This window comes from Balearica regulorum, chromosome 2 (genome assembly GCF_011004875.1).
Source record: "Balearica regulorum gibbericeps isolate bBalReg1 chromosome 2, bBalReg1.pri, whole genome shotgun sequence".
Lineage (NCBI taxonomy): Eukaryota > Metazoa > Chordata > Aves > Gruiformes > Gruidae > Balearica > Balearica regulorum.
This window is the reverse complement of record NC_046185.1, coordinates 125,175,431-125,203,034: the sequence shown is the minus strand read 5'-3', so window position 1 is coordinate 125,203,034 and position 27,604 is coordinate 125,175,431. Positions and strand designations below refer to the sequence as shown.

The 27,604-nt window shown below is 41.0% G+C and overlaps 2 long non-coding RNA genes across 2 annotated transcripts in view; both read right to left on the bottom strand.

The window, feature by feature from the left end:
• Positions 1–3,793, bottom strand: part of LOC142600782 (uncharacterized) — a 43,976-nt gene extending 40,183 nt beyond the window's left edge. Inside the window, exon 1 of the long non-coding RNA XR_012834342.1 lies at positions 1,314–3,793. This is a non-coding gene — a long non-coding RNA (uncharacterized LOC142600782). The remainder of the gene's footprint in view (positions 1–1,313) is intronic.
• A 3,217-nt stretch (positions 3,794–7,010) lies between these two features.
• Positions 7,011–20,924, bottom strand: LOC142600781 (uncharacterized). Its single transcript, XR_012834340.1, has 3 exons — positions 20,733–20,924; positions 19,487–19,572; positions 7,011–7,165 (listed from the first exon to the last, which is right to left on the bottom strand). It is a non-coding gene; the product is annotated as an uncharacterized LOC142600781 (long non-coding RNA).
• Positions 20,925–27,604: the final 6,680 nt, after the last annotated feature.

The window sequence follows — 27,604 nt, the reverse complement described above, 5'->3', positions numbered from 1 at the left end:
CCAACGTTCTCCACCTGTGTCTTTGCTTTCTTGGTGGGCTTCACTCTCTTCTCAGTTGAGCAGAGAAGTGTCATGAACAGACTGGGCAAGAATTTTAAAATACTTATGTAGGCTGTGATAGGCAATATTGTACCACTATATTTATGATTTTTTTAGTTTTCTGTGGAAGCAGACAGAAATTAGAAATACCATATGTGTAAGAGTGATGTCCAGTATATATTACAATATAGTGACAAACCTATAGTATGTGACATGGTGACAGAGTGTTACAGCTACTATACAGAAAGCCAATATGTATGGCTGAGGTACCACAAACATACAACCATGTCCATCGATATGACATAGCCATAGCTGATTTTGCTTATGTTATGATCTAGCTGATTATCTAGAGACAACTCTGCTGGTCTTTACAAGGCACTTCCTTCCTCTCTTCCAAATATGGCTGCTTAAACCGTGACCAGAAAGCTGTCAAAGGCTTCCTGTACCAGAGTATACGCTGAAATTATGAGCCTAGGGACTACTTCTTCTTGTCCTTTATATTCTTCCACTAATTTATCCCTGTCCCAGTTCTCTTCAGCACTGGTTTTCTGAGTCTTTATGTTCCTCCCTCCTGCTTATTCCCTTTAGATTACCTATCAATGTAAAATTGTAACAGCGCGATAACCATTTCTCATGCTTTTAATGACAGCTTGTAATTGCTGTCAAGAAAGGGAAGCAAACCATGTGAAAACGTGTATGCATAAAATTGTCATAGTGTCATACACAATGCTGAGATCAGTAATGAGGAGGTTGGGCCTTAGTTAAGATATCTAGACAGCAAATATATACCAGGAAGAAGAGTCATAATAGAAAAATGAAATAAAGTAGTGTGTGTAGAAAGCTAAATGAATATAATAAAGCAAGCTATGTTAGAATCAGATGGAAAAAAACTGTTCCCTTTGGGTGGCATAGATAACATGGCAAATAACTCTGGGAACAACTGGCAATAAATGACATTTGTAGCACCCAACTGGTGCTATTCCACTATTATTCTGCAGGAGAGGTGGGGACTCCCCAGAGAGACACTGCCTTCCTCACTGTAATCACTGCCTCCTGAAAACGGCAGATGTTGGTCTGCTTCTATGAACACAGCCACAAAATCCCTTCACAAACCAGTTTGCTGGGACCAGGCTTTAGATGTCATGGGTCACACAAGCTCTTGAACTTGTTGGTGAACCAATGATAATTTCTTAATTTATTTTTGCAAGTCTGCTTCCCAGCCCATGCAATTTAACTGAGGCAGTAGACCAAACATTTCAGAGGCCTCTCCTTACCTGGCAGAGGAGAAGGTGCCAAATTCTGCCAAGGGTCCTGGGGAATGCAGCAAGAGAGAGCTTTTATGAGGAAGAGTTGGAGTTGTTTCATATTTGTTTTATTTCTGGAACAATGTCTACAGCTCCTGCCTCCATTGGTATCTTCTAGCAACACAGCAGTGTTCACTGTTTAGACAGAAACACGATGAAATCAGAGGTGTAATACAGTGCATTACTGGATTTGTGAATGAACGGGTGGAATCACAGTCCACCGCTGCTATAAAATGTGACTTCAAAAAGGCTAGCTTTGCTAAGGACTTGGCAGTCAATGTAAGACAGTAAGACAGTAAGACAGTACTTTTCCTTACCCACCAGTCCCAATAAGGACTTTTAGACTTCAGGCAAAACCTGAAGCAATTAAGTTGAAAAGAATGCACATTTTTATATTCCTGTGAAAAAAAAAACTTGGTTGCACTAACAGTATATTTAAGTTTAAGCCATGATGTGTCAAACCTGAAAAACGCCCAGCATGCAATGCTGAGTATACAGTACTTACCCCAAATCATCTGTTATTTAAAACCTCGTTGTGTCTCCTGAGGTTTGCAACTAAGTGGTTCCAATAAATGGCGTTGCGCTTGGCCAGCTGCTGTTTAAAGTCTGGCTCCCCCAATTAGAGAGACCTGCCTGGTTTCCCCAAGGCAATTGTCATTAGGACATCCATGTGCATTTCTGCAGATCCCATCAGACTTTTCATATTCAAGGTTACCTAGCGCATGCACTCCTCAGAAACACCAAATGATTCCTATGTCAACATAGATATTAGTTAGAATGTATTAACTTCGATTAGGATAACAGGGAGGAGGGGCAAAGGGGGTGACAAGAAACTGATAATCTGCTTGTGATCTATTCTATAAGCATCAAAGAGGGTGAGGTTTCTGGGCTTTTTGTGTTAGATGTTTTTTTCCTTTTTAAGGAAGAGTGAGCACTGTGAAAAGGGAGACAGGTGAACTGCTCAGGTACACTGAGTTCAGAGGAGACAAGGAGGTGCCAGATCTCAAATCTAATACGCCTTTTGCACAGTAGAGGAGCTGTCACGCAAATCTACATTAGTGGTCTGTTTGTGGGCATGTTCAGGACAGATCCCAGATTTCCACAATGCCTTTCAGTCGACCTTTTAAAATGGCTTGCAGAGAGCAGCGAGGCTTTGTAGGCAAATGGCCTCCTTTTACAGGCAGATGTGTGCCCTGGCTGATTTGCTTTTACAGTAATTCTGTAATGTAAAAACATATAAAATACCAATCTTAAACACAGCTTGCCTTTCCCTTCTTTCTGACCTGATTCTGATCTCAGTAATCAGGTTAGTGGCCGATTAGTCCTGGGCTTCACTTCTGGATCATAAACCAGTTCTTATCATGCAATATTTCCCTTAATATATTATCGTTTGAGGTACTGTGGTAGGAGAAAGCCAACCATAAGGTTGCATTAGTGTACAGATGGGTTGATGTGACAGCTGGGTGAATAACATCTTTGTTGAATAAGTGAAGGAATAAGCATTCCTGGTGCTGGGAATGGAAGCTAATAGCAAGCGTTCAGGACAAGGACTGAGTTTCACAACTCCCTCTGCAGAAATGTATATCTCACCAGCTTCCCACTACAGAATGCTCTGGCTGGTGCCTAAGGTACTTAGCTGACTTTCAGACACGCATTTCTTCACTCCAGTGTTTTCCATACTTAATGTCTATTCTCAGAAATATCCCATTAACATTCTCTTTGCTGTAAGTGCCCCTAGTGACTTGACATTTGGGAATAAGCAGCTTACGTGGCCCAAGATGTCAGTTAATTTTAGTAGTGGCGAGGCTAGGGATGGCAGTCCTCACCACACAAAAATATTGGTGGCATGCTCATAAACCCAGATGTTAGGGGATTGAAAAGGCCGAAAGCTTCCTGTCCTGTTTCATCGGGGAAAAAAGAAGAGGTAATTTCAATATGAAAAAAGGCATGTGCATGCATTTGCTATGTGAGCTCACTGGCATGTATCCCTGCCAACACTGCCAGCTTTGTTAGTACCTTGGTCAAATACTCCAATCGGGCATATTTTACTGCTTTGTGCCCTTTGGTTTCAGATACTGTTGCTATGTATGGAGTGCACTGGCAAAGCAAAAATAACTATTGCACATTTCAGAGCACTGCCTTCAGTGTAGCCTGGATTGTTTCAAGCAGAATTTCACCTGGGGGAAGAAAAAGAGGAAAAAACTAACCCCTTGTATTCCTGAGTTTCTAGCTTACTTGGGATTGGTGCTATCTTGGAATTGATCTCGTGATAAACTACTTATGGGCATCATCCCTACACAAAGCTGGGACTCTAGAGAAAGTACCTGCAGTGAGACTCTGCCCTTAGGGAGACCCATACCCACACATACCTCTCACACCAGAATCAGAGCTGAAGAGGGTAAATCATAAGCAGTCATCATGATGGTCTTGGAGGCCTGCAGCATGCACAGCCTCCCTCCCACCCCCATGACAGGATGGGCACGATACACCTTGCTGGACAGTGCTACTGGAAAGAATGGGAAAAGAGAAGAGGAAACGCTTTACCTGCCTTGCGTTACTCTGTACTTGAATATCTGCAGAAAAGGTGTAGTTTACTGAATCAAGCCTGGTTTTCTCCAGGTTGATGTCTTGAGGATGGTTGAATTTTCCTTTATAGAAAGATGCAAGTTTTGGCTGAAATTCTTCCTGGAGCTGGGACAGATGTAAGGCCAGGAGACTCTGCTCGGTAGGGTTCCCACTGCACTCACCATCAGGGTGTTAACAAGGTTCCCAGACTTCCTCATTGTCTTCCAGACCCCCATCTTTCTGTCAAGTTTGGGTGATACCACACACCTGGTTCAAAAATTCCTCTCAGGAGAGACAAACAAGTGCATATGAACGTAAGCACAATTTTTATAGGACACTGTGTGCCTGCATCAGCGGGATAATTATTCCAATAGAAAAATCTGTAAACTTCAGATAGAGAAGTCTGAACACAGTAAAAAACCTCCTGCCAGGAAGTGACCTTTCTGTTATTCTGAGTCTCTCTGGCAAATCTGGCAGCAGGTCACACTTGTATCGTTGCTCAGTGCAGCCCTGTCCTCCTTGTCCCTGCAACAGACAAATATTCCCAGAGCTGGCTGAACCATTCAGTCCTCCTTAGCAGACTCCAAATTGTGAGCAGCACCCCTTTCCACTCTTATTAATATAAACCTTGTTTCAGCTCTCTAAGTGTCACAAAATAGAGGTCAGGCCCAGAAAGAAAAATCATCTAGACCCACCTTGGTGGTGGTGTTACTTATGATGCTTTGAGTTCAAAGACCATTTAAGGGGATGCCGAATACACTTCAGGGTGTTTTACTTTATCTTATAACACAGAGAAATGTGCAAATCTGGGCACGTGAGGAGAAGATAGGCTAAATGTATTCTTGCAAAGTCTGTCACAGTTTATTCACTAGCCCATTACTGGATTTTCAGAGCGGGCTGCTCCTGCTGACTTCACTGGTGCATTGGCTGAAACAGGTTAGCTCTTGTTAATGCTTCAGGGTTCAGTGGAAAACACTGATTCTCAGTGAGCCTAGGTATTTCAGCGCTAGAAAAGAAAAGGCTGACAGTATGTTTTACACTGTTGGAGCAGAGAGAAGGAGTGAGACACTGGTTTCATAAGGAGTTCAGAACATAGTTAAGTGGCAGTATTAAAAAATACATTTTCGTAGGTCTCCTTTAAGATCACCCATTGTTGAGAAAAGCTCTCATTAAACCAAGGCACAAAAGTGCCAACTCTGGCCAGAGTGATAGCTTTAAAAGTGGATTTTGCAGCTTTTGTTAAATTTCACTGAATTTTTAAGCTGTCTATACTGCTGATAACCAGGGCCTGCTTTGCATGGGGGGCAGAGGATGGAGGAAGCTAAGGTGTACTTTTTTTGTAGACTTCTCTACATTTCAAACATTGGTCATTAACATGAAGAAGGCTTATTTTCCTGAAGAATTTCAGTCACAAGAGACACATTGGAGATTTTTATCCCCCACCTTAATGTTCCTGCTCTCTTTTTTTGAGATACCAGAGGTTATTTCTGGTGACTGGAAGAACCTAGGACACTGCCAGGTTTGAGATAAATGAAGCTTTGATGCAATAGAGCCATGTCCTCCAAGTACTGGGTCACAGACTGAAAGGATCGGCCTTTGGAGGAAAAACAGTCCTATAATCCTAGGTACTGGGTGCCCAAGTTTGGCTCTGGCTTACAGTTCTCTTGTAAAATCATAAATCTCAAAGTATTTAGGAGCTATAAAACCAGATCTCTTAGAGCACTAAGGATCAGTGATACAATGAATACCTTAATATACTAATGTGTCTGCCCCCTTATTTGCCATTGTGCCTTTCAGGGCTCTGTCAAGTGGAGGTGCAGGCTATGCCAAAACATCTGGTACATAATGAAATGAAGACCAAAAAGATTAGGCACGAGCCTCAGTCTCCACTAGAGGAGACTGGCCAAAGGGAAATTCACAGATTCATTTCTTCAAGTTTTGCTGCATCTTAGGTGGGTTTTGCAATGTGCGACTTACATCCTGCTGCTAATTCTATCTCCCTTCTCTCTCTTCTAGCTACATTCTGTTTTTTTTCCTATAGCTTTATTACCTGTTCTCTGGGTGACAGCTCTCACTAGTGAGGACTGGTTTGTTGTGACGGAATCCTTTCATTTCTCTTCCCCCATAAAATCACAGGGAGTTCTTTAAAATCAACTTTCCTAGTTAATATTGACTTACTAATCTATCTGGTCTGCAATATGATTCCTAGAACAATTCCTTCTGATCATAGACTATCCCCAACATAGCTGAAATGTCCTGAAGGGAAACTTTGGGGAACCACAACTGACCTTCCCTTATATACCCAAACAAGAGTTCTGATAGGTACTCTAAAACTCCAAATTATTATATCAGATTTGGAAGTGATGAGCCAAAAATATGAAGATCAGCTCTCCTTATGGTTTCTTGGTTAGCTTAACCTCAAAGTGATGGAATAGGGTCACAGGTGACATGGTTTCCTTTTATTCCATGTATGGCCCCGTCTGTAGACCAGACTTCCCCGTGTGCATTGAATTATGGGGGAATCACGTGATTATTTGACCACTGAGACTTGGTATAAAGTTACCAGAGCAGAATATCAGGTTTCTGAGGGATTGCCATTATGGTGCACTATTGCCAATGGCAGTAGAATGGAGGGACATGCACAGACTCGAAAGCCTGGCAGGCTTTACTGCTAGATTTTATTGTGAACATTTCTCAGAGTCTCTCCTTATAAACAAGAGACATACTGTATGATTTGAAATAAAATGTCTCAGTCAGAAAGGCAATCCAATAACATCCCAAGTACTCCTCTCACCTCTTCACCTTACTAGATTAGTAGTCTCTTCTTGTGGTACTAGAAAACATTTCACTGACACTATTGTCATTCCTGGCACAACTCCTACAGTGACATCGGTGAATATGCAAAACCAAGGGCTGGAACAACCAATGAATTTCTTCACGCCTCCAACAAGATGAATAGCTGAACATAAGCTACTTCTCCTCATATGCTACATTTGAATGTTCTTTCAATTCCACTGAAGTCTGAAAACAATAATGAAAAAAATAATCTTAATTTCATAAATTATTTGCCTACCCAATTGCACTTGTTTACTTACAAATGTGACTGTGTACATGAAAATTCATTGGATTGTTGCTTTCTTCTTCTAAGATTTATACAGGCAAGACAATTCATATTGGACAAGTAAAGCAATATCCATCGCAATCCGCTTTAAATTGCTGCTGCTCAGTGCTGACTTTGGGTTCCTTCTCATTATAACCTATTGGAAGAGAAGCAAGAGAATAAATACCAAGGGCCAATTTTTGCAGTAGAACTCAAAAAAGTCACAAATACATTGTTAGCCACACGGTCCTCTGCGAACATGGAGTGTTCCATTGCCTGCACAAACATAAACACTCGCAGATACACTGAACATATATTTGTAGAATGATTCATGGTTACCTCGAAAAGGTAAATGGAATTGGCAAGATTGTGCTGATATTTCTATCCAATGAAACTTTTCCAAACACAGAACAATCACCTGTGCTCCTTAGGTATGAAACCCAGCAAGTCTGAAGTTGTAATTGTTAGTCATTTCTTAATGATCAAAGAATCCCATTTTGTAATAAAGTAATTTCTTTTCTTTTGCTTTTTTAAAAATGTATTTCTCTCACCACTGCCAAAGAGCATTGTAATACTTTTAAAAAACAAATTACTTCTGGGAGGAGAACAAGCATAAGTAATTTCAGCCCAAAGGGTGATTTTGCCTGAAAGTTTTATGCAGCTGAATAGAAGGTTTCAGCACGAGAGTGTTTTCTCAGTCATAACTATAATGCCATGTTATAATGAATGCTAGAAGTCTATCCTTCATTACCTAGCAAACAGCAGAAGTGAAATAGAAACCCAGTAGGTGATTTGGGTTTACGACATAGTGACAATATATTTCCATCCGTCCAATTTAGTTTTCTTTTACTATCAGGTCATTACCTTCTGAATGCAAATCTGGAGAGTCTCTCCACAGCCACTCTTTGGAAATATTTGGAAGTGCATTAGCAGACATCTAGCTGTTTCTATCTGTTATAGTAAGGAGCATTAATCACTAATCTTTATATGAAAGTATCTGATGATGGTGTACTTCCACCTAAGAGACAAAAGGAGGAAAATGACTGTTGTGTTCTTAGGAATATGCAGAGAGCTGCGAACGTCTTTTCATAATTCATAACTACATAATGGAAAGCAGCGAGTGAAGAAAAACAAAGTATTTTATTTATCACATAGAAAGAGCACTACTTTCCAGAAAACCATTTTAATTTTCTTCATTACCACAGAGAAGTTTATGTTCCTCTGCTTTTTATTTCCTACAGGGTAGTCTGTGCTGTTTAGTCCATTTTTGTGGATGACTTTATATACACAAAGGACAAACAAATGCTGCCTTTTATACTTGATCCCATGAGGAGAAACACTCTCCTTTAGAAGTGATGTGGAAAAGGGAATAAGGTAGCCATTACCTCCTCATTAAGATCGTCCCACATTGCACATAATGCCAGGGTAATGGCCAGGGAAATGGCCAGGGCAACAAGAAGCCCCTCATTGCCATCACAGTTACCTTGAGCTGGGCTCCCATTGGCCTCCCAGGAGCGGAAAGTGTCCAGAAACCACAGGAAAATTGCCCTGGCAGGTCTCGCGATGGCCAAAGACCATCCTGACAAAAAAACCTGCCTATATGCTTGCTAAATGGTACTCCCTTACACACCTCAAGCTCTAAGCCTGGAAGAAATCACTAAATTTCGACACCATTAAGAAAGACTTGTGTTGCAATAAAGAGATTGAAAATAGACATAAAATTGTTAAAGACTAGAAGAAAATACATTCTTTCCAAACTGCCCACCTAATTTTGTAATATAGCCGTGTTTAAACCACAGCCTGCTTATGAAAAATTAATACAGGTACTCTTAAACTCTGCTTTTCATGACAAAGGTGATCAGGGCAAGCATGAAGGAATGTACTAGACTACAACACTGAAACCTCAAAGTTACCTTTCTGTTTTTTCAAGCAGAAGGGCAGTTTTCTTCTGCTAAAATATACAAACAACTGTATGTCTTTATGGACTGACTTAGTAAAAGAGATGAGCAAATCTGGAAGACAAATAGGAATTTTTACGCAATAGTATGTGTTCTATTAGCTATGCAATCGTATGAGACTGTAGCCATATATCTCTCTAACTTGAACAGTTAAAACTATTCTCTGATCTGCTGAGCGAGCCTTTTCAGTTACTAAATAGCCCTTTTTTTCAAAACCATTTTCCATCAGAGTCGCTTTAGAAATTCAGATCAATGTTCTGTAGTAAAGAGTGGGCTCTGGGTAGAAACAAGGCAATTCTTAAGAGCTAGAAGTGCACTTGATTGTAATCCTAAACATGATACAATACAAAAATTGCATTTAATGGACAATGTTGAAATATGACAAAGACACTTAAGGTAAAACCAGATTTGGATTAAATGTTCACGGATCAGCTTCTAAACTGTAGCTTGAAATGGGGGCCCAAATGAAATGCCTCTGTGCAAACACGTGTAGCATGGGGAATAAACAAGAGGAGTTAGAGATGTGCACACACCTGCAGGGCTATGATCTTATCAGCATCATGGAGACACAGTGGGATGGCTTCTACGACTGGAGTGTTGGAATGGAAGGGTACAGGCTCTTTAGGAAGGCCAGGCCCAGGAAATGAGGAGGGGGTGTTGCGCTCTATGTCAATGACCAGCTGGAGTGCATGAAGCTCCACATGGGGATGGATGAGGAGCCAACCAAGAGCTTATGGGTCAGGATTAAAGGGAGGGCAGGCGCAGGTGACACTATAGTGGGGGGTCTCATACAGGCCACCCAACCAGGAAGACCAAGCAGATGAGGACCTCTATACACAGATAGGAGCAGCCTCATGTTCACAACCCCTGGTCCTCATGGGGGACCTCAACCACCCTGATATCTGTTGGAGGGACAACACAGCAGGGCATAAGCAATCCAAGAGATTCCTGGAATGCATCGATGATAACTTCCTTCTCCAAGTGATAGAGGATCCAACGAGCAGAGGTGCTATGCTGGACCTTGTTCTCACCAACAAGGAGAAGCTGGTGGAGAATGTGAAGCTCAAGAACAGCCTGGGCTGCAGTGACCATGAAATGGTGGAGTTCCAGATACTTAGGACAGTGAGGAGGGTGCACAGCAAGCTCATTACCCTGGACTTCAGGAAAGCAGACTTTGGCCTCTTCAGAGATCTACTTGGTTAGGGTTAGATTGGTCATGATTCTATGAAACACAGATCTTAGGAGATGTTTTACATAAGAAGCAATGGAAAGAGACCTCAGATCTTTTAGGTGCAGGAGGTGGGGAAAGGATAAGAAAAGGACAGGGTGAGACACCTGCATTTCCACCTCTTTTCACTGCAGGCCCACTACAGACTCCACACCTGACCCTTAGGCATCAAGAAGGTTTACTGTTGTTTAAAAATAAAGAGCATGCTGAATGCCAAGTTCAGTCTAGGGAGGGAGCAAGGACGGACTTTACTGCTGGTCCATCTGTGAGCAGCAGTTGGGAATAGGAAGAGCTTGGAAGTACTTACTATAGATCGTTATGTCCACTCCCAGCAGAGAGTCTCCTAAGAAAAGCCAGAGTGCATGTTAAACCACTTGCAGAGATCAAGACAAAGCAAAGAGCAAAATAAAGAAATCTTTGAGATCCAAATCAAAGGAGATCTATTAGGGGGCTGCAAATTATCCTACAAGATTACTTTAATTAGTTGGTTTAATTAATGTGGTAATCAGATCTTTAAAAATTAAAACAATATAGAAAATGACTGACTTTTCTAAAGCCGTTCTACATTTTCTATAGCATTTTCCAAGCATTAATTCGTTAATCCTTGCAACACACCTACAACTTAGGTATCATTATGTTTTATACAATGGAGAAAAGTGGGACTCTGAAATGAAAGCAAAAGAGACTTTTCAGAGTCACAAAAACATCCAACTCACCAGGTGGAATCCAGGTACCTGCATGCATAATTGCTGACTTTTGAGCAAACGTACCCCCAAAACATCAAAGCTGGAATCAGAGAAAGATCCAAAGTCAATAACAGAACTTTGCAAAATCTTCACAGAGGATAACTTAAGAATTTGCATTAACCACAAGAGGAAAAATGTACCTTCAAATCAGTGGCATGTACCACACATGGAATTGCATGGCTGCTGCTTTAAATACTGAACCCTAAAACCCTTGCTCAAGACTAGAGTGGGTCTGGAGTTCATCTCTGCTAACTTTACCCACTCAAGCTAGTGGCCTAGCTTTCCTCCACAGTCCACCTGGAACATGAACACCTCCAAAAGAGCAGTTCATTCTGTCTTGAGATAGGAGTTGAAGACAGATTTTCCCCATGGCCCAGTGTGCCAGAGCATTTTAGACTGCACATCTACCTCTCAGGTGGCTGAAGGCAGGGAGATGGGTCTGACCCTTAGACAAACTTACTGCCATTTCTCATCATGACTTTCCCAGTTCTCTAAAATCTCTTAATCTCTCTCTCTCTGTGCCCTTCAGCCTTTAAGTCTAGCATAAACCTTCCTGTAATTTCTTGCTGTTTTTCACTACTCCTTCCACTATTAACTATTTACAGGAGAGGGTGGGGGTTTTTTTAGATGATAATGCTACATGCAAAACAGATTTTTATTTGACATTATATGGAGTTGGCACAGTGCAAACACACTTCTGTGTAGTCCAGAGCACAGCCCACTGTTAAGCAACTCTCATTAAGACATGAAACTAGCTGTGGATCGATGGGACTTATGGATCATCATGAGATAGTTCAGAGTAATGTGCTATTAAGGTTAAAACACACCTGTTATTAAGCCTTATCTTAACTGTTCTGTTTTAGCTCGATGAAAACTCACTTAAGCAAGTCATCTACCTGTAGCCACTATTATAGCTTAACCAAAACAAAGTCTTAGCTCATGCTACTCTGCTCTTGGTTGGAGAGAGAAGATGCTCCCTCAGGGTCCAACTTGATAAATTATAGAATTAGTCTCATGCAAATGCCTAAGAAATGTCTGCTTGTATATTCCAGGGATTTATTTTGATGCTTTTAGTGCCTTCTGCCTATGTGACTTACAGAGACAGAAGCAACGCAGAGCTGAAAGCTGACAGGAAAAGATCTATAATCTTTTCACTGTAGAGACAGTGAAATAAAGAAGCTTGAAGGAACCGTATGAACTGATCCAAGTGTTGTTATTTATTAGAAAGCAAAGAGGAAGAAAATTCTTTGTGAGGCCTGGAAGTCATGAGGATTGGCTCTGCTGACCCATGGAGAAATCAGCTGGCAAGCAGAGCTGCTTTGCAGACTTTCCCTCAGGCCAATGCCAAGCTCCAGGGAAAAGCAGCCATCCCTTGCTGCCCCCCAATACCACGGCAAAAGGAGCCATGGAAGCACCTTGTGCAGACACAGAACCAAGCTGATGCCAGTACACAAATTCAACCCCCCTGTGCAGGCCAAATGCAACACCCCCTACTTCAACACAAGGACTCAGCCTAAACTGAGGACAGCATACAGCAAGATAATGTCATTCCAGCCTTAAAAAAGTTGTTGGTTTCCAAGTACTTCTAAGTGTAAGAAAAGCCATTTGTAATTGCTTTTATGAGGAGCCATATATAGTGCCCTGCCATTCTGGGCAGTCCTGTCCCTGTGTGCTCTGCTTTTAGCTGTGAGCTCTCTGGAGGCTGTAGTTAGGCTGTAACAAAAAAAGGTTTTGTTCAAACTGTGCCCTTTGGGCCCCCCACACACACAGCATGTAGCTCCTGCTTCGTAACCTGGTTCTTGCAATGCTCTCTAACATCTCTGCTTCCAGATAATAACTGGGGTTTTATGGCAAGACACCAGGTGCTGGTGGGGGTAACTGGGTGGGCACCTCGGTGCTGGTACTCCTGACTTCACGGCAGACAGACGTTACTCTTTACTACACCATTACTTCCCTTTATACAGTACCTCTACACGTTTAATTACTGGTTAGCAGAGGCAATATAACCAAACCATAGCCCAGCCCAACCCAAATGTCATAAGCAAGATCTGTGCTTTCAGAAAAGCATTAGTCACTCAATTGCTTTATGCCCTGGCCTACTCAGAACTAGAGACTCTTGGGTTAGTTCAGGTCATAAAAGATACTGAAGTGACTACAGAAGGAGTTTGGGAACAAATGATATAAAGAACACTAACACATTGCCAAGACCAGATGGTAATCACTCAAGAGTTTTGAAGCAATTCAAGGATGAAATAGCTGAATTACTGAGAGACTTGTGTAACCTTTCATTTAAAACAGTCTGGGTACTTAGGACTAGAGGATAACATATGTGATGCAGAGGTCCCGCTGGAGAATTACAGGAACATCAAACTGATGTCCATATTGAACAAACTAATAGAAAGTATAAAGAGTTAGCAGGCAACTGCATAAGCATTGTACCATAAATAATCCATCCAGATAGAGTCGGAGGAGCTTTATATAAAAGGCTGTAATTCTGCTTTTTTTGTGAAGGTGTCAACAAGCTTGTGGGCAGGGTTATTTGGCCCATGTAGTCTATAACTCCATGTAGTCTATAACTCCAGAAGGCTTTGGCAAAGGCCCTCACCAAAAGCAGCTCTTAGAGGGAAGGTCTTGCATGATTACAAGACAGGAAACAGAACAAATGATCAGTTCTTTCAGTGGAGAGAGGACTCAAGAGGAATTTGTCAGGGATCTGTGTTGGGATCTTTACTGTTCAACATATTCATAAGGAAACCTGGAAAATGATTGAAAGTGGAATGAGAAAGCTTCTTGGTGACACATCGGTGCAGGCTGACTGTATGAAGTCTTAGAGCAAGACTGAGAAACAGAATAAAATGTGTAACAAAATGCCAGATGATGTTTGGTGTAGCTAAATGCAAAGCAATAAGCATTGGAAAAATAACCCAAACTTCACATACAAAATGATGGACTTTAAACTGGTCCTCACCACTTAGGAGGTCCTGTCGTTCTTGTAAGTGGCTCCATTCAAACAGTAGTTCACTACCTAGTATCAGTCAACACTGCAACTCAAATGTTCAGTGTTACTAGAAAATAAATACAGAACAAAATGGAACATTATTATGTGACGGTATAAATCCATGGTTTGTCCACCATTTGAATAAAAGGTGCATTTCTCATCTCCTCATCTTGGAAGGTACTTCAGACTTTGAGAAGGCTGAGAGAAAGGCAACAAGGATGATCAAGGGCATGAAAGGCTTGTCATATTAAGGATAAATGAACAGACTAAGCACTGCAGTCTGGAAAAGGGTAACTGGGGGTGATGTGGTATATATTTACAAAATAAGTGTACTGTGGATGGAAAGGGTTTGTTTGTTCAGTGTCTTTTAGTACAAGAACTGGACAGCATCTAATAAAGATAACATGGGATAGGTCCTATACAGACAAAATATTTTTGATTATTCACACAGTAGACTGTGGAACTTATTGCTAAATTACTTCAGGGTGCTAAAAATTGACATGAATTCAAATGAGACTGCACAAGTGCATAGAAAAGAAATACAGTGAAAATTGCTAGACACAGAAAAAACACATCCAAGCCAGGAAGTCCCTGAGGTAGAAAGAGTTGGGGCCTGAGAGAGATTTAGGAGTGCCACAAGTGTTTGGCATTTCTTATTCTTCCTTAGATGTCTGTTCATAGATACTTTTGGTAGCAGGGTACTTGGGTTAGATGGATAGTTATTATAAACCAATACAGTCATTCGACTGGTCTTTATATATTCATATCCCCTTCTGACCTATGGAATAAGCAGATGGATTCCAAGCTTTCAGCGAATGAAGCCCCTTTGAAATGCACTGTCCCAAATGGGCACTTGCTGTTCATTATGGCTCTCCAGGGAATAAGCCACCCATCACATCAATAGCTTTCCTTTAATCTAAGTGCAGCTGAGAAAGATTCTAAACTTCTTTGAACATGAGCCTTCAGTGCTGGAGGATCAGGCTTTCTTGTGAAAATCAATTGTATTTCTCTGAGTGTGTCAGGCTATAGATGTCTTAATCGCTTCTGCCTCAATAAAACTTGTTTCTGGTAGCCACAGTAGAGATCTGGGCACCTCAAATATAGAATCACAGTAAATGGCTCAGGTAAAGAGGATTTTTTTGAGATATTCCAGAGTGATTCAGAGTCTCTTCAACATCTCATCATTATCTTGGAAAGGAAAAGGAGTGGAGAAAAGCAGGCAAAGACAGAGAATGCTAAGTCTGCAGGGTAGGGCAGCAGGAGAAACATGGAGAACAACAGAGATAGGCAGCATGGTAGCTGGCAGAAAAGAATCAGTGTTAACACAGAAGAGGACTGCAAAAGCCTAATCTATTTTCAAGGGCTTTCAATCAAGATTCTCACCTTGATACAGACCTGATTGCAGTACTCTTACTCATGTTTAATAGCATCTGTTCTGTCAGATGCTATTTGGGAGATATCTCCCAGAAATCACTGAAGCCACCTGAGCTGAGAGGCCATTAGCATGAGTTGGAGATATGGCTCTTACCAAATTAACACAGGCCAGAAACAATCTCTGTGTTGAAGCCAGCCTCTGAGAGAACCGAAAACTATTTATAGGCACTCATTCTTCTGAAATAAAATTGAGCTTTCAGGTAAACTCCTTGTTTAAATATGTCTCATTCTTCAAAGAGATTGCAGTCTTCCAAATTCAGAATAAGGAAGATCTTTATCTTTTTAAGGCTAATTTAAATTAAGGGCAATGGGTGGCTGGGTGGGTATGTGTGCACTAGGATGATAGGTCAGAGAGAATTAATCTGATGAAACCTACAGGACTTCCATGACTTGAATGACAAGTCAAATTTTGCTGAAGGAATCCTGCTCCCATTGTGCAGTCAGCTTCATCTTGTATGTTAGTGTTTATAGCATACCAGCAGTGGTGTGCTGAAGCTTCTGAGCACAGATCTCTTAGCTACTGAACTTTGATCCTTTTCACCTACGTCCATACGGAATGTTTTTCTTAGGAAAAAGTTCTAATAACATTATGGCAAATTTGGTGGTGATGGAACTGAGATTCCTGGAAAATGCAATGCATTTCCAAGATCTCTGATAAACATGCAGCAGTACATTAAAATTCAGTATCTAAAATTGTTCCTATTTTCAATTTTCTGCTCTGCCCCTCTCATCGAAGTTACCAACTTTATAGTAGCAGCCTTGTCCATGAAACAACTCCTGAACCACTACAGTTTTCAGCCCAACTAACCATAAAACCGGAGGAATTTTACCTACTATCTCCCTTCCTTTTACAACTATTCATATTTTCTTCAACTATTATCTTCCTTTGCACTGAAAGAATTCTCTGTTAATCACCTCTGGTGAATTTACATCTCTTCTGTGCTGCAAGAAATCTGAATTCTAAATACAATACTTTCTATCTGCAAGATTATGCTATCTTGAAGTCTGCCAAAGGAATCCCTATACATGGAAATATTGCATGATGACTGAGAGTTGTCTGTAGCTTTTGTAGATGAGGTTAGGAGTTTGAATGTGTAAAGGGAAACACTACTTCTCACTGATCTCTGAGTTTATCCTTATCTCATTGTGAGAGGCTTCTGTACTGCTACTGCTGTTTGCCTTTAACATTTGCTTTTCTGTGTCCTCAGATGGTGCTAATCCATGATGAGACCTAAATAGAATGTGAGACAAAGCACAGGTTGCTGCTGAAATAGGTTACTGTGTCTCCTGATAAGGCCCAGAAGTCAATAGTGTTGCACTGACTTATGTGCCTGAAAGGCCTGGTCTACCACATCACACGTACATCAGAACATACAACTGTCTAGAGTTATAGCTGCATACCATGACCACACCTTGAAGCAATTTTATGTACACACATGTTCTTGGATTAGCTCTGTGAATCTGGGACACTCAAGTACTCAGGAAAGGAGGAAAGGACCTAAGAGCAACTTCATAAACTACATTACCTCTGTGAATCCCAAATGAATCTGATGCAGTTCTTCCTATTAACCTCAACTTCAGTGTCTAGTATCCTTTATACAACAGTCACTTCAGTATATTAATCACTGGCATTTCTGTTTTTTATTAGCAGGGCACAAAAAGTGCTCAGCATATCCTATTTGCAGAGTGAACCTAAGTACCTTTCCTCTTTAGCACTGAATATAACAGAGGATGCAGTGGACAACTGAGGCATCCAGACTCTGCTTGTTCTTAAGCCATCTGTGCAAGAACAATACTCATTTTTAATCAGAAAGGCAACCATGAAAAGAAAAGCCTGCCCATATGCTGTTTAATATGGATGTATCACACGTGGCAATCTCTGCCCCAGGTGTATCTGAGCTGTTATAGCAAATAGTGTGTTTCTGATTAACAGCTCATTTTTCTCTCTTAATTACAACCATTTACTTTTTGGAAAAAAATCACTTCAGAGACCATTTTAGGAAAGACAAGCAAGACTGAGAAAGTCAACACTGGTTACCTGTCACATAGTGTTTCTTCTATGTCCCTGCTTTTGGAAATGTGGATATTTAAGGAATTGATTGCAAAAATAATGCTGCAACAACACAGCTGACTTGATTGCATGAAGTTCTAAAAGCACATACACTTGTACTACCTGTGGAAGGCAGCACTTCTAGGAAAGGAAATATGCTGCACCAGCTTCTGAAAAGGAAGAAGGGCTAAGCTTCTTAGATAATCTATCACAATTTTCTTCTTAGCCAAAATACAGACAAAAAAGGCAGCCAGCATGTATGGAAAGACAGCCAGAAAACTCAAATTAATCCATCAGATAGTCTTTAAAACCCGCTCAGAAATCACTGGCTCATTCTGTTACAATCCCATTTCTTAATCAGGCTCTTTGTGCTCAGGTTGTGCTGGGATCAGAGTATGGACTCTGCCCTCCCTTCCTACCCTCAGTAAGAGCTTCTGAAGAAGGTGTGCACAAACCCTCCTCAGGGGAGGTGGGGAGATGCCAATCACCAGCATGCAACTACAACAGAGGACCTGATCGTGTCACATCTTAGCATAAAAGTCCCTCCCTAGCTTCAGGCAGGCAAGTACTGCAGGAAGTCTGGAAGGAGAGAGAAGTTTCCCATGAGAAAAAGCTTTGACATTCAAACAGAATTAATGCTAACACCTTTCTCTTTGCAAACAGTTTGCAAAAAATGTGAGTTATGATATTTTAGAGAGAGACAGGAAAGATCTCAAGGATTTCCTTTGGAGGAATATCCATACTTACATGTACACATCTGTGCATGCATTATACAATCAGGCGTTAACATTAATCTCATTAGACCTTCCTACATACAAAGCCTGCGGTATCCCTATCACCACATCATTGCTTGAACTTAGCATTTCATACACGTGTTGTCACAGGAGAGCATTAGACTGCAAGGTCAGGAGTTAGGCCACACATAAGGTTGTATATATGAAGCATAACTGTTTTGTTTATGAGTATTTTGGATGCTCTTTGATTTCTTTGAAACGGTTTTCACAATCTTCCTTTTTAATACCTCAGGGGATAAAAGCCAATACAATGCATATGAAGAAGAAATGCAATAAGAGGCATACAGTGTTTTCACCTTTTTGTCCTCCCTTGCAAGAGGAAAAACACATTTTAAAACAAAATGGTACATGACCATTTTTATAGTAATTACATCTTGTTGCATGCTTGCAGAAAACCCATCGTGCTTTAAAAGCCCTCAGCAAACAACTCCCCTTTCCTTCCTTGTAGGACGAGAATGCTGGTGCCAGCACTAATGTGCTGGTCTGCAGTCAAAGGGCATGCATGTTCAGACCAGTCAAGGAGTGAAAAATTACACTGCTTTTTGGCTCCACGAGGTAGCTCCAACAGACCTAGAAAAGATTTTTCCCTCAAAGCTCTGGCATCCCCTTAGAGTGCTGCTTTAAGCCTGCCCTGATATTTCTCAGAACCAGGAGCACATATGAGAGTACAAATGTGTTCAACAAACTCTTGCCTCAGACCAGCCCAAGGCTTTCCCTTCTCTAGGTAAGTGATCACTCGCTAAGATCAAAAAAAGAGGAGAAAATTGACTTATAAAGGCATATAGATGGGATAGTACTTCAGAATATTCACCTAATTCTGCTTCCCTGGCTCTGACCTCTCCAGAATTGAAGAACCGACATCAGCTTTGTCGTCCTGAGATGAAGCTCTTTGAAATCAAGACGAAGACTTCTATCTCTTTCTTCAGAATCAAAAACCTCTTTCCCCACTTTTTTGCAATACTTTAGCTGAATCGCACCAAGGTGACAAGAACATTTGTCTAAGTCCCAAGGGCCCCAGAGATCTTAAATGTCACAGTTACGTTGAATATATTGACTGGTATAACAGAACTAAAGGTGAGAGGTACAGTGTGCCACAGATTACGATTGTCCTGGAATCATGAAAAGGTGTGTGTGGTATGCTCTAGAAGCATCTTTTCCCAAATTAGTTTTGTGTTTTCCATTGTAGTTTCTCCCAAGAGATGTAGATGTTCAAGGCTGCTATGTACTCCAGAACCCACAGCCATCTCACTACTACTTTGTGCATCCTTACCTGTTAGCAGCATCCTTCAGCAATCTCTGGGCCTACATGCAAACTGCAAGCTCTTTGAGGCAGGCGCTGTCTCTCTTATGAAGTATCTCGTTTATGAAAGACACAAACAAAAGGTTGGGTTTGGTCTAGATCCATATCACATCTATGCAAAAGGATAAAGTCTGAACACCTTTAAGACACAAATGAAGCCTTATAGGGAAAGAATTCAAAGCTGTCATTTCCACAAAATGAGGTCTGAGAGTGTGTCCTAAAAATGGAGAAATAAATGCAACTGTTGTACTGCATGCCCCGGAAGGATACCTTGAATGCCAGATGCACTGTGGACATACATAGGTAGTTCCTGTAATTCCATGTTTACATTTAAAGAGGCAGTTAGACATGCAGTAGGGCCTTGGTACGGTAGCAGATTCAATACTTGGATTCAACTTTCATAGTTCATCAGATCATTATGGCTCACAGGCTTCACTGTAAGTGGCTGCAGGCATGGTTAAGAAAAAAAAAGCATTTTAGTCATAAAGAATGAGAAGTTAACTCTGTAAAATTATATTTAAAGCAGCTGACTCAGCTTTAGCTATTGCAACAATACAAACAAAACATCATTGTGTCTTTCATTGTGAATGCTGAGTCATCAGACACATAAACCTGTAAAGCAGAAGCAATTGTGAACCAAAGTAATTCATCCTAGATTTAAAGAGGCAGTAATAACCAGAGACCTGGACGGGACTGACTTAAACAGAAGCCAATGCTCAGGAGAAAATTGGATCAGCAAATTCTAACACATCTGGCAGCTTAATTACACAGGTTCTGCTTTGTTCGCTTGGCTGTGTTGATTTTTTGCCATTTCTTTTCTCACCAGGATTTTCAGAACCTTCAGATTTCCGCTTTCTGCATACCACTTATTTTTTTTCAAAGAATTCCTGCTCTTTTTCATGTTCCATTTTAAATCAAGTCCCACCTACAGCACATTTTGATATTTCTGAGCTGTCACTTCTACCTATGATTCATTTTTGCGTGTTTTGTCATTCCTAATTTTGCAGTTTCTAGAAGTGGCTCAGGAAGATGGCAGTTGATAGAAAGATCTACAGGAGAGAAGGAAGAAAACATCTTGTATTTCTTAGTGAGCTAAATCGCAGGCTGTGACATTTTCAACAGTCCATATGGAGGTGATCAAACTGCCTCCAAAGGACAGTAAATGCTTCCCCACAGAGACTGTAATATGCATATGTAAGACACTTCAATCGCTTACCATCTTCTATCACTTGGCATTTCTCCTTAGGTTGTGTTTCCTGGGACTTGGGGATTTTTCAGTCCTTCAAGGCAGAGCAGGGACATTGAATCACTGGGCTGATGGAGGTGGTATATTCCCCATGCTGAAATGGCCAGTTACAGTGGAATGCTGAAGAATGTTTTTTATTGCTGTTGTAAAGCTTTAAAGAAAGATCAGTTTATTGAAACAGACTATCCAAACACTTCTAGATTAATGTCTCCTTAGCTAGAACAATTGTCCAAGTAATTACCAAAAATAATTTCTGAGTTTAAATCAGATAAGAAAACTCAAATCTCCAAGATCCAGAGAATTAGAACATGAAAACACGATACTTCAGGCACTGTGAATCATCTGAAAATTTTGCAATAACTCTACCTTACTGGGAAAAATCTGAGGACATGCTGTATGCATTTGGGTCCATCTTCTTTCCTTATTTTTGTTGAACTGAGGATCTCTAATCAATGGCTCATCCGTCTGCATTGCCGTACTAAAATGTAAACTATTTCCTTTCTTTCTTCTGCAGATTGAGAGGGCACTGCAAGGATTCAATCAAGCCAGATATTAGTTCAAATTCATGAGTCTCAACTCATTAGCTAGTCTCACAGTAATCTCATTTTGCTTTTTGGATGCAAGCTCTAACGATGACTGCTTAAATTTCATATTGCTTTCTTCACTGTCAGTTACTATATACCTCCTCTTTTTGACGTGTCTTGGAACTGTTTCAATATGAAGTGTAGGCAGGGTTGTCATTAGCAATTTGACATATATACACATGCTACTTTTACTGCATCCTGGTCTGTACTATCCTAGCATAATTAATCAAACTTGGCATGTCTCTGCAGTAAGGAACATATAGAGACTGCTAGCATCTAGAAGGCACTAGTCAACACCAGCTTCTTTTCAGGACTATTCCCATTGAAGTTAATGGGAGTAATTTGTTGTCAGCTTTTCTGAAAGTCAGTCTGCTCATACTCTTCCTTCCTAACATGAAGCCTTAGAAGCAGAAGCAGCTAGGAGATACAAACCAGTGAACACAATGACATACACATCTGCATGTAGGTTCCCACTTAGCGCACACCTCTGGAGAAGCAGCCCTACCTCCAGTGTTGTGATACGTGGGGCAGTTCTACCAATCTGGACACAATGCTGCCTGGAGGTCCTTGAGTCAGCTCCACCTCCAGGATTAGAAAAGAAAGCAGAAGATCAAAGCTGTGCTGCTCCTACAGAGACCTGCTCAGAGATGTGATTTATTAGCCCAAGTGCTGTGACATACTGACATGACTATATTAAGTTTCCAACACCTGCCCTGGATTTTCTGCGCAGTGCTCTTCTGTGCCAATGTGGCATTTCTAGGATCTTGCATGCACTTACACATATGTTTGTGCATGTTTGCTTTGTCAGACACTTCCCCTGGAAAGCAGTTCTTCACAGACAGATATAGAAGCAGGAGATAATAGCTAAATTGGTAATGCTGCCAAGCTATTCATGAGTTAGAAACCAGACTCCCAGCCATGGTCAAATGCTAGTGTTTTTCAACCAGACGAGGCTGCCGCTCAGAGCTGGAATGAATAAGGCAGAAATAAATAAATGTCTTACACAGTCATGAAATGTTTGAAAATTGAGTCTTTGAAAACCAATCTGAGTTCTGGTTTTGAGGTGAATTATTCAACCTGAGACTTGCTAAAAAACTGAAGCAGGTGAACTAGTTTTTCTGCATGTCAGCACACTGTAATAAAACAAACTTTTTATTTCCCAAGTATTACACAAAAGAATTCCCAACCCATTAAGGTAAAGGCCTACCTCCTACAATGGCAGACAGTTGTCAAACACATTTTGGTCCAAGGACTGAAATGGATTGAAGTGAAGAAACTTTTATAAATAAATAAATAAAGCAAGCAAGCAAGCAGGAGAAAAATTTTAGAAAAAACTTAGACCATTTATAGAGAAGTAACAGTCATTAAAAGATGACAGCTTTCTCTATAGAAATAAGGACCTTGAAATTCTCAGAAAGTGGAGTCAAAGCCTTTTTCTGCTTGTATGCAAAAGCTGCGCCCATATAGTAATCCAAGCATGCTGATTTTAGCTGTAGGGTTAAATGCAAAAGACTTCTTTATTTTACTGAATGCCACAGTGCCTACTTATCACATTAAAGGTTGCTTCATTTTCAAGCTACAGCAACTTCATAATAGGATCTTTTAACCATAATATCGTTCTTTTTTTCCTGAAAATGCCACTCGGAAAGTAAAACTAGATCAACCATGTCCACTTCTGTCCTTGTGATTGGTTTTCATGGCTGGGCTTTCATATTGTGCTTAATGCCTTGGCCAAGAATAATCAAACCTGCCTAATCAATCAAACTTAGCACTTACGCCAAAAAGCCCAGTAATGTAACACATAGAGAATGAACACAGGCTATGGGTTCAGGACCAAACGTGCACTGGCTTGGTTCAGAAACCCATCTTTTATCAGCAGAACTCTTGTGAGATTAATAACACAGTTCTAATGGAGAGCTAGTTCAACAGAGGGACAATACAGAGCAGAACATGCACTCCTTTTTTTCCCTCTGATTATATACTTCATACAAGCACAGTTCATTTTATTACAGAATGCCAGTTACTGGAGATAATTCTCCTTTCCAATATAACATGCAGATTACTTTCCAGAATAACCTTAGTCAATGCTGTTGAGGGACTGCAGAAATTATTTTGGGGAAAAAAGTCTGGTTTGTCTCGCCTTACAGAGACTGTATCAACAGACATGCACATGACTCAGAAACACTGTTTGAAAAGAAACAAAATCCAACCCCATTTTTCCAAGGTTTTGATGTGGAGGATCCTGACAACAGAACACTAGAGTCTCAAATATCTTTCTGTCTTTTCAGTGTCAGTGAAATTCTAACTTAGGGCATGAAGCACCTGCCAGAAACCTCCAGAGAGTTACCTATGTAAAGATGATATTTGAAACATGGTTTCTCTAGCAGTCAGTCTATCTTTGTCCAGTAACACAGCCGTTTCTCTTTATTTCCAATTTTTAATGCATCTGCCAGCCTCACAGGTGCCTTTGCATTTCCACTCCTTTTCTTCCCATTTTCCCTGCACTGGCAGCTCTTTAAATAACCACCGCTGTTATTTGGTGACTTTTAGCAGAGAGAGCTGAGCATAATTGGCAATATATTTCCCAGTAAATTCATTAGGCAACAGGAATACATTTTTTTCTATTACATCAGCCCTTACACACAGGACCATCATTTCATTTTCCATTTTAAATTTAAATCTACTTCAAAACTTTCCATATCATATTACATTAGACTCTGTCGTTCTGCGCTACTTACAAATGGCAGGAGGAAATTGTGAGTAGCAGGCTAATAGCCTAATTTATAGATATGGCAGGGCAGCTGGAAATCAGGTTTCTGCCATGACCATCATCTGGAAGTATTTTTTATTATTAGATCAAATCCTGAGGCAACTTTTTGGAACTTCGGCTACAGAAGGACTCTTCCAGCCACTACAGTGGCAAATATCCCCACTTCCTGGGATGCTGTTTTTACCACTTTGTAAAGTTCTCATCTAGCACTTAGAGATACTCTTGGTTTCTTCTCAGTGTCCCCTCAGCAAGTCCTAGATCTTCTTGCTTGCTCCGTGGGGATGTTATGGGTAGATAACAAACACATCTGCCCCCATCTTCAAGACATTGGGGACAGCAAAACTGCGAACTGCAATTGTGTGCCAGCAATAATGGTTTCCTCTTAAAATATCCCAGTGTGCAAGAATGAGAAATAATCTAATTCTCTTCATACTTTATCAGAGGCTGAAGACATTAAGTCAGCAAAGGAAGGCATTAGGAAAGGCAGAACTAAGCACTGTCTGTCCTAGGAGGCTAAAATTGACTGCTCTGACTCAGCTGCAAGCTCTGCTCTGTTATACAGCGTTACTTCCACTTTCATCCACATTAACTAGAGAGAAGAGGTCTCCTGGCATTGCTCTGCACTGGCACACCACTGCTAGAGCAGTGGGATGGGTGCCTGTGATGTGGTGATACAACACCAAGTTTCACATTTCTCAGAGAAGTGCTCCAAGTCTCAGGGACTCGGATGCCTTCTCTGCTGACTTGCTGCATGCTGGGGAACCCTCTTAGCTATAAGCCCTCCCTGCACACCACTTCTCCCAGCCCTGATGTTTCCAATGCCAGCCCTTCAAAAGGCTCATACAGTTCTGGGCCGACTCACCATAGTTGCTAGCAGGTTCCTTGCTCTGGAGCTGGGTGTTTCTTCAGGCATCTCAGAGCTTTGTCTTTAAGATTCACCATATCTGTGGGTGAGAAATATCTTGTGTTAATTAGTTACCTTAAAAATCACCTTCAGGTCAAAGTGAAATGCAGGGAGAAGTATTTATTTCCAGTCTACAAAATAAACAACCCAGTTTCAAATACTTACAAAAGATAAAGTTAAAGAAAAGCCTGTACAAGCCTCTACTATTCAGATCACATCTGAAAGGGTGACTGTTTGCACTCCTGACTCATTTCCAATCATTTTCCTGTTGAAGCATGCTACTCTCCCTTTTGAGCTTCTCCAGATCCATGAATATTCCACCCTCCTTCTGGGTGCCCATCAAATTTATCTTAATAAATAACAAGAGGAGGATTAAAACTTAAGAATCATAGAATGGGTTTGGTTGGAAGGGACCTTAAAGATTATCTAGTTCCAATGTCCCTGCTGTAGGCAGGGACAGCTTCCACTAGACCAGGTTGCTCAAAGACAGAAATATTATTTTAAGGGTCCAGTCGCTATTTGCCATACTTGACTGGCCTATTAGCAACTTCTTGACTGAATGAGAGGTAACACTCCTCTCTGTCCCACAATCTCATGTAAATTTATGCATACATTTTAGTGTGACAGATCTTCATTCATTGAACCATGCCACAGTTTGGAAATTAATAAACACAGTTGCTACAAACATCTGCATGCTTGTAGTTCTTACTCAGGTCAGGCACTGAAGTAGTCAACTGTTTTGGAGAACTAGGAAATGTGGGCTGACTGAATCCCAGACCTGGCTTTGAAGGGAACCACAAAATCAATTGACAGTGTAGGTCTTCCATGTTCCACACTTCCAAATGTTGTTTCTTACCATGTGTATGGATACTCTGCATGCACAGCTCAAATTCTCAGTGTCGTTTTCCTTCTGCTCAAAGACTTTTCATCTCTCAGTGTTCTGTGTACTGACAATGCTCTCCTTTCCACTATTACTGTTTATTAAGGCTAAGCTATATCTTCAGCAGCACTGTTGACCGAACAGCCTTTCCCCACTGTGGTTGCCCTGTTGCATCCCTGTGCTGCTGACAAGGCCTGTCAGAGAGCTAGGGTAGGAAAAGGATCCAGCCTAAAACTGTTTTTCAGCCAGCTATGAAATCAGTTGTGCTGACACAACAGGGGGAGCAGCACAGGACTGTAAATGAATGTCAGTGAGCGGCCCAGACGCCAGATACCTTCGTGGCAGTCAAGTTGTCATCACATCAGCCAGCCAGCACTGTGCTATGTCAGGGAAAGCCTCTCCACCACAAAGGACCTATGTCACCTATTCACTAACAGAAATCCAGAGGGGACTAGGTCAGGGAAGCTTTGAATTCCTGCCATGCTGGAGGAATGACAAAGGGCAGTAACTGTGGAGCAAGATGGGTCCAAAGAGTTGGAGCAGAAACCAGAAGTTTTGAGGTATGTAGAACACTACTGCCTTCAGTTTTTAATAAAAGCTTATTTTAAATTGTGAAGAGCAAGGTGAAAGCAAGGCTGTCCACTGCAGAAAGATGGAGATGGTCTTCATGTCCATTTCAGTGTTGTCCCTACTCTGTTGTCCCTACTAGGGTATCCCTAGTCCTACACAAACACACCATTGAGACTGGCCAACACAGAGCAGCAAAGGAAGCTGTCCCTGGGACTGATCATGGACCAGTACTCAAAAAGTACAGCACATTTTGGGAAATTAATATTTTAAAACATTGCTATTCTTCACACAAAAGAAATAGAACCACTTTGCTTAATTTCCAGTGAGGCAAACACCTGCAACAGCTTGCTGAAGAGTAGCAAAGAGCAAGGCTGTTATTTGGAGATAAACCTGAGCCTGTGTGATCTTCAAAAACTCACCTTACTCAGAAATTCCTTTTCACCTCAATCAGCCATAACCTAAGGGCTCTTTTCCAGTCTCACTCAAGACTTCTGTCCTCTCTGATCATGCAATAACCCCCCTGCTCTTTGCTTATTTACAGCTGTTCAAACATCGTCTACACCACAACAAAGTTTGTGTGCGTCTTCCTATTGAGTCTCCTACTTCTTCCTTCCTGATCTATAGCCTCTGTCTGCCTTGGGAAATGAAACTTAGCAGCACAGGCAATTTTTCTTCCTGCTTCCATCTGCTGGTGAATACATGTGCTGCAAGTTAAGGAGCTATGAATGATGGAGTCTATGCAATTTTAAATTAATGACAGCTGGTTAAAGAGTGATGGGTTAAAAAGGAGAGTACAAAGGCCTTTGAGTGGAGTATGTAAATGAAGTCAGAGTTTGTATGTGAAAGACTATGTATTAGGAGAGAAAGTACTTGAGAAATAGTGGAGGTTTTAAAGGGTGGGAGTAGGATTGAGAGACCTTTGGAGGTCTGAAGGGAGGCAAAATAATTTCTCTGATGAATCAAAGCAGATACAGACTCTTAAACCTATTGATCTGTATATGCTAAAGTTTAGGTAAGATCCCTAAAGAGCAGAATAACCATGACCAGGTTCATGCTTCTCTAACTGGGATGCTGTCTCAGATCATGGCTGTATCATACTCTGACATGAGACAGTGCCTCAGAAAACACTAAAAT